Source organism: Gopherus evgoodei, chromosome 5, assembly GCF_007399415.2.
Source record: "Gopherus evgoodei ecotype Sinaloan lineage chromosome 5, rGopEvg1_v1.p, whole genome shotgun sequence".
Classification (NCBI taxonomy): domain Eukaryota; kingdom Metazoa; phylum Chordata; order Testudines; family Testudinidae; genus Gopherus; species Gopherus evgoodei.
In genome coordinates this window covers 2,384,822-2,392,437 of record NC_044326.1, presented here as the reverse complement: position 1 = coordinate 2,392,437, position 7,616 = coordinate 2,384,822, and positions in this window count along the sequence as shown.

The following is a 7,616-nucleotide window of genomic DNA, read 5'->3' as shown; positions in this document are numbered from 1 at the left end:
ACAGTTATTTATTACCAGAGGGCCTAGGAGCTCTGACCACAGCCCAGGACCCTGCCATGTATAAGTACCTTCGTGGGGAGAAAATACTGGGTACAAACAGGCTCGTTAATCTAGCAGAGAAAGACGGAACAAGAACCAATGCCTGGAAGTTAAAGCCTGACAAATTCCAATTGGAAATAAGATGCTAACTGGGGAAGGGAAAGTGATTAACCTTCAGTATAAAATCTCAAGGGAAGTGGTGGATTCTCCATCTCTTGATGTCTAAATCCAGCTTGCAGGCTTTCTGGAAGATGCTTCAGCCAAGCACGAGTTATTAGGAGGTCAGATTAGGTGATCTGATGGTTCCTAAAAATCTATTAATTGGATCCAAGCAGCTGAATTCGCATGGTGTGTAAAGGTCCATTGATTTCAGCTGGGCTCATGTGGGCACTGGGTCTGTCTACATGGATCTACCTGCGAAACCTGGCCCTAAACAGCTAAAATGCAGGAGGAGAGGGGTGGAGGAGTGCAGGCTGAGGTTCTTAATTAAGACTGAGCTGTACAGCTCTTGGGCTGATTTAACTACTGGTTTAGAAACTGATTCAGTTTCATCAGCGCAAGCCCTAAGTAAGTGGATGGAGTTAGACCACTACCAAGTTGCTGATCTAATTACGAGAATCAGCTATACTGATAAACCCCTTTATTCTGCATCCACACGTGGGAGTTGCATTGATTCAGTTGTTTCTGTCTCTTAACTCATCTGGTTAAATCTGCACAATCGATGCATGAATCAGCCCTGTCACCCGAATGCAGACCTTAAACACTGAGGAGAAAATGAGGAAGCGCCTCTACAGGACCCGGCATGAACTCCCGGGTTCTGACTGACTCAGGGGGCTTGAGCAAGACATGTACTCCATGCCTCAGGTTACCCATCTCCAATTTGCTGACTATTTTTCATATTTATTCAATAACCTCCATGTTTAATTTGGATGAAGCTGCTGTAGGGATCTTACTACAGAGGCTAGGTTCAGCTTGCAGTGAAGTACATGGTGGAGGAAAGATGGGACTCTGTCTAATTTTTTGATAAGCCAAGAACTGGCTAATGTGTTTGCCCAACTGTCCAGTCTACCCTTTGAAAAGTACCCTGTGTGAGGACCTGATTATACCATCATAGTTACCAGGACAGTCATGAGCATAGTTCTGTAGGATCTCCCTCTTTCCCCCTCCCTTCTGTGGGGTGGGGGCTGATATAACATATTTTGGGAGGTGCAGTGGTGCTTGAATTTTATTCACCTTGGCATCCTAGAATAAATTGCCCAGGGAGGTTGTGGAATCTCTGCCATTGCAGGTTTTATCAGCAGGTTAGATAAACACCTGTCAGGGATGAGCTACATCAGGGGTTGGTAGTCTCGGCCAGCAGGCTGCACCCAGCCCATCAGGGTAATTGCTGGTGGGCCGCAAGAAGTTTGTTTACATGGTTCATCCACAGGCATGGCCACCCATAGCTCCCAGTGGCTGCGGTTTGCCGTTCCTGGCCAATGGGAGCTGCGGAAAGCGGAGGCCAGCATGTCCCTGCGGCCTGTGCCGCTTTCCACAGCTCCCATTGGCTGGGAACGGCAAACCGCGGCCACTGGGAGCTACGGATGGCCATGCCTGCGGACAGTCAATTTAAAACTTGCGGCTGCCAGCAGATTACTCTGGCAGGCCGCAGGTTGTCCACCACCGATCTACATAGTACTTAGTCCTGCCGTGACCCCTCAAGGTCCCTTCCACTCCTACAATCCTATGATTGTCCCCCTAATATCTGCCACTGTATTAAAAAAACCACCCCTGGATTAGGCACCTCAGTTGGATGTTTTTGCAATATGTTTAAGATTAACAATGCAGAGATGTGAGTGGTAGGTTTCAGAGTTAATACTGTGTGGAGACAAACGGTGCAGCTGCCAGCTCTGCTTCAAACTGTTTGCCACCTCTGGCAGGCAGTGCCGCATCAGCTCACAGCTGGCACCCAGGAGGGTTAGAGACTACGTTTGAAAATGAAACCTGAGGTTGTGACACCAAAGAAATGCAGAGAAATAGGGCCCAGGTCTGCGTGGGCTCTCTTTAATCCATGGGTGCGATGGATACTCCGAAGGAAGGCAGCATAGGCTTTGCCTGCCATGTTTTCGGTTCAATCCAGCCTGATCTTTTACCCCTGCTGTGAACTGCGTCTGAGCATATCTTTTTATAGCAGGGAGGGAAAGTTTAGCCAGGGCCCATACCCCACTGCCAGCGTGGTGCCAAGAAGCAGAGAGAGCATGTGGGTCTTGGGCTCTGTAGGAGAGCTCGGAATTTGTTGGGCAGAAAATCCTTGGCACTCGGGGGCTTGTCCTCCCCATCAGGTTCTGTGCTGCTGTGGTGTCATTACTGGTCTGGTGGAAGAAGCGAGGTTCTGGAGACATCAGCCCAGTAATCCCAAAACACCCGGAATTCGGTTGTATTGGTGAGCAAGGACACAAGGCTTTAGCACAAAGAGCAGTAGGTTTAATGCACGTCCTAGTTTAAATGGCTGATATCTTTGAGCTAGCGTTTTCCTGGCTAGTTCTCTTACGATCATAAGGCACTTCAGGTGTTAGTGATACCGACCCCTTACCTGCTCCAGCTCAGGTAGTCACATAGCTGGGTTATGCCAGTCAAAGCCATTTTAAGCTGAATATTCAAAAGCCAAGAGTCAGAAAAAGGCAGCATGGAAGTGGGGGGAGGGTATCCGTATGAGGGCTGATCCATTGAGGCGCTGAGCACCCTCTGCTCTTCACTGAAATCAGTGGGAGTTGGAGTGGGCTCAGCGCCTCGCAGGATGAAGCCCTGGTTTTGCAGATGGAAGTTCTAGCTGCTGTGGTTGATTGCAGAGAGGTGAGCCTTTAGCGTAGCTCTGAATGCTGGGTCCAGGGTTTCCCGCAAGCTCACAGCCATTTCGTCCGTCCACCGGTGCTCCAGGCTGGGGAGCCGCTTCCTTTTCACATCGAAGATGTGCGTGGGTTTAAATCCCTGCGGCATCGTTACTCTGATGGGCCGAGCATGGGGGAACAGGTTCCTCTTGATCACTTCATAGGGCAGGCTGGGGACGGGGGAGAGTCTGCCATTGTAAGCCATTTCAATCACTGGCTGGCCCTGCGAGTCCTTGGAGAGAAACAAGAAGGAGCTGAAGTCGTGATCCCCACAGGCCTCAGGGTTGGTGCCCAGCCGGACTGTTGTAGGTCGGAATATGTTTGTCACCAGAGGAGAGGATGGATTGACGCTGCCATTCCAAGCTCGCTGTGATTTCGTAGTGGGGGCTTGAGCAGTGGCAGATAAATGAGGTTCCCCTTTAACCTTAGCCCTACGCTTGGCCTCTACGCTGATTTTTTTTTCTCCAGGAGGTACTTTAGCCACTTCCTTCTTGGGGACAGCATCCAGCTTCGCTCTGTCCTCGGGAAAATGCATCCTTTTAGCAGAGCCAGGCAACTGCTGTTGCTGCTTCTGTCTAAGCCAGTTAGAAAATGCCACTGTATTCAACAATTCCTGCTCCCTCTGTAATAAACACACACACAACTAAGTCAGTCCTGTGTCATTAGATAGAACATTTGTCATCCAGACCAGGCCATGTTAGGTTAAAACGTGTTAAGAAGCCAGAACGCCTGGCAGGTGTTTTCTAAACATGATTTGGTAGGGGGAGGTCTTTCCTCTGAATCAGTGCTGAATGACACGCCACTAGAAGACACTGTAATGCTGCAGCTGCCTTCTTCCTTAGATGTAATGTTAATTCAGTGTCTTGGGTTCTGGCCACATTCCAGCTCATGTTAATATTTTGCCTACCTAAAAATTCCCCCTATGGTTTCCTGGGGGCATAGTGTTCAATTCCTGTCCTGAACTCGGGTTGTGTCAGCATGTGCTCGGAAGCAGCTGCTGCGTTCCACTCTAGGGGCAATGCATTGCAGGGGGGCGAAATGAGTAGTGTGTCTAAAGAGTCAACTGCAGCCCAGGTGAAAGTAGGCAAATATCTCAGCAGGATCTGCTCTAAGGGCTTCCCTCTGGCTGCCTGGTGGAAATACCATGAGGAGATGAGATCTTAGCATTGTTGTCAGGGCCGGCTTCAGGCACCAGCTCTGCAAGCAGGTGCTTGGGGCGGCCAAGGGGAAGGGGGAGGCACATCAGGCTTTTCAGTGGCAATTTGGCAGCAGGTCCCTCGGTCCTTCTTGGAGGGAAGGACCTGCCACCGATGCTGCCAAAGAAGAAAGCGGCGTGGTGGAGCTGCCGCTGATTGCCACCGTGGCTTTCCCCCGCCCCCTGCCACTTGGGGCGGCAAAAACCCTGGAGCCGGCACTGATTGTTGTGGTCCTTCAAACAGCTTAAAGCATTAAAAAGCCATTGACAATATAAACATTACAACCCCTATTTCTTCTATAGATCAAAGCTCTTCATAATCTTGCAGTGGACACGGAGGACAATTGATCACCATCCACTTTATAATAGCCCTTAACATGACGACTGTTACGAGGTTCCCCCCATTCCTTCCACTCGTCTTTTCTCAAGACTAAACATGCTCAGTTTTTTAAACCTTTCCTCATTGGTCAGGTTTTCTAAACCTTTTTTCATTTTTCTTGCTCTTTCTGGACTCTCTCCAATTTATCTTTTCTCAAGCGTGACACCCAGAACTGGACAAAGTGCTCCAGCTGAGGCCTCACCAGTGCTGAGCAGAGCGGGACAATTACCTCCTGTGTCTCAAATAAAACATTCCTGTTAACATCCCCTAGAATGACATTAGCCTTTTTTGCAACTGCATCACACCGTTGGCTCATGTTCAATTTATGATCCTCTCTAACCCCCAGACTCTTTCCAGCAGTGCTACCACCTAGCCCCTTATTCCCCAGTTTGTAGTTGTGCATTTGATTTTTCCTTCCTAAATGAAGTACTTTGCACGGTGTTTACTGGATTTCAGAATGTTGATTTCAGTTAAGTTTTCTAATTTGTCAAGGTCTTTTTGAACTCTAATCTTGTCCTCCAAAGTGCTTGCAACCTTCCCATCTTGGGATCATCCACAAATTTTATAAGTGTACTTTCCACTCCATTAACCGAGTCATTAATGAAATTATACCACTAAATATGCCTTCCTAGTGTGACAGCGAACCATTGATAACTGCTCTTTGAGTTGGTCTTTCAACCAGTTGTGCGTCCGCCTTACAGTAATTTCATCTAGCCCACAGTTCCCTTGTTTGCATATGAGACTATCATGTGTGAAAAGCCTGACTAAAATCAAGCTGTATCACATCTACTGCTTCTCCAATCCACTAGGCCGGTGACCCCGTCAAAGGAGGAAATTAGGGTTAAGTATCAGAGGGTAGCCGTGTTAGTCTGGATCTGTAAAAGCAGCAAAGAATCCTGTGGCACCTTATAGACTAACAGACGTTTTGGAGCATGAGCTTTCGTGGGTGAATACCCACTTCCTCAGATGCATGTAATGGAAATATCCAGGGGCAGGTATATATATGTGTGCTAGCAAGCAAGCTAGAGATAACGAGGTCAGTTCAATCAGGGAGGATGAGGCCCTGTTCTAGCAGTTGAGGTGTGAAAACCAAGAGAGGAGAAACTGGTTCTGTAATTGGCAAGCCATTCAGTCTTTGTTCAATCCTGAGCTGATGGTGTCAAATTTGCAGATGAACTGAAGCTCAGCAGTTTCTCTTTGAAGTCTGGTCCTGAAGTTTTTTTGCTGCAGGATGGCCACCTTAAGGTCTGCTATAGTGTGGCCAGGGAGGTTGAAGTGCTCTCCTACAGGTTTTTGTATATTGCCATTCCTAATGTCTGATTTGTGTCCATTTATCCTTTTCCGTAGAGACTGTCCAGTTTGGCCGATGTACATAGCAGAGGGGCATTGCTGGCATATGATGGCGTATATTACATTGGTGGATGTGCAGGTGAATGAATGGCTTGCCAATTACAGAACCAGTTTCTCCTCTCTTGGTTTTCACACCTCAACTGCTAGAACAGGGCCTCATCCTCCCTGATTGAACTGACCTCATTATCTCTAGCTTGCTTGCTAGCACACATATATATACCTGCCCCTGGATATTTCCATTACATGCATCTGAGGAAGTGGGTATTCACCCACGAAAGCTCATGCTCCAAAACGTCTGTTAGTCTATAAGGTGCCACAGGATTCTTTGCTGAAATTAGGGTTGTTTGGCATGATTTGTTCTTGACAAATTCCTTTTGGCTATTCCTTATAACCCTATTATTCTCCAGGTGCTTACAGAATGACTGCTTAATCATTTGTTTAGCATTGCTTCAAGTATTGAAGTTAGACTGACTGGTCTACAGTCCCTCTGGGTAGTCTTTGTTCCCCCTTTAAATAAGTGCTGTGTTTGCCCTTGTCCAGTTCTCTGGGTCTTCATCTGTTCTCCAGGAGTTCTCAAAGATCATTGCTAATGACTCTGAGATTGCTCCAGTTAGTTCCTTAAGTACCCTAGGATGAACTTCTTCAGGCCCTGCTGACTTTCATGCATCTAATTTATCTAAATATTCTTTAATCTTTTCTTTCCCTATTTTGGCTTGAGTTCCTTCCCTCTTGTTAGTCAACACAGTTCATATTATCTGGTCACCATTTACCTTTTTAGTGAAGACTCAAGCAAAACAGGCATTAAACACCTCTGCCTTCTTGATGTCATCAACTAGATCTGCTGCCCCACTAAGGAGAAATCTAGGGCCAGCAGAGTTAAGGACAATAAGTACATTTTTGAAAAATACTAGGAACAAAAAGAATCCTGATCATGGAATTGGCCCATTACTAGGTGGACAGGGTAGAGTTATCAATAATAATGCAGAAAAGGCAGAAGCCATTCAATAAATATTTCTGTTCTGTATTTGGAAGAAAAACAGATTGTGTAGTCTCATCAGATGGTGATGTTAACATTCTTGCCACTCCATCTGGAGGATATTAAACAGAAGCTACTCAGGCTAGACATTTTTATATCAGCAGGTCCAGATAACTTGCATCCAAGGTTTTTAAAAGAGCTGGTTGATGAGCTTGCCGGACCGTTAATGTTGATTTTCAATAAGTATTAGAGCACAAGGAAAGAACGGAAGAAAATGAATGTTGTGCCAATTTTTAGAAAGAGTAAATGGGACGACTCAAGTAATTTTAGGCCTGTCAGCCTGACATCGATCCTGAGCAAGATAATGGAGTGGCTGATACAGGATTTGATTAATAAAGAATTCAAGGAGAGTAATGTAATTAATGCAAATCAGCATGGGTTTATAGAATACAGCTCCTATCTAACTAACTTGATTTTCTTTATGGGATTACAAGTTGGTTGATAAAAGTAACAGTGCTGATGTAATAGACTTCTGTAAAGCCCTTGACTTGACACTGCATGCCATTTTCATTAAAAACCTATAATTCTATAAAATTAACATGGCACACATTACATGGATTAAAAACTGGCTAAGTGACTGATCTCAAAATGTAACTGTAGATGGGGAATTGTCACTGAGTGGATATGTATCCACTGAGGTCCCATGGGGATGGTTCTTGGCCCTAAGCTATTTAACATTATTATCAATGACTTGGAAGAAAACATAAAATCCTCATATTAATAAAGTTTGCAGATGATACAAATTGGGGG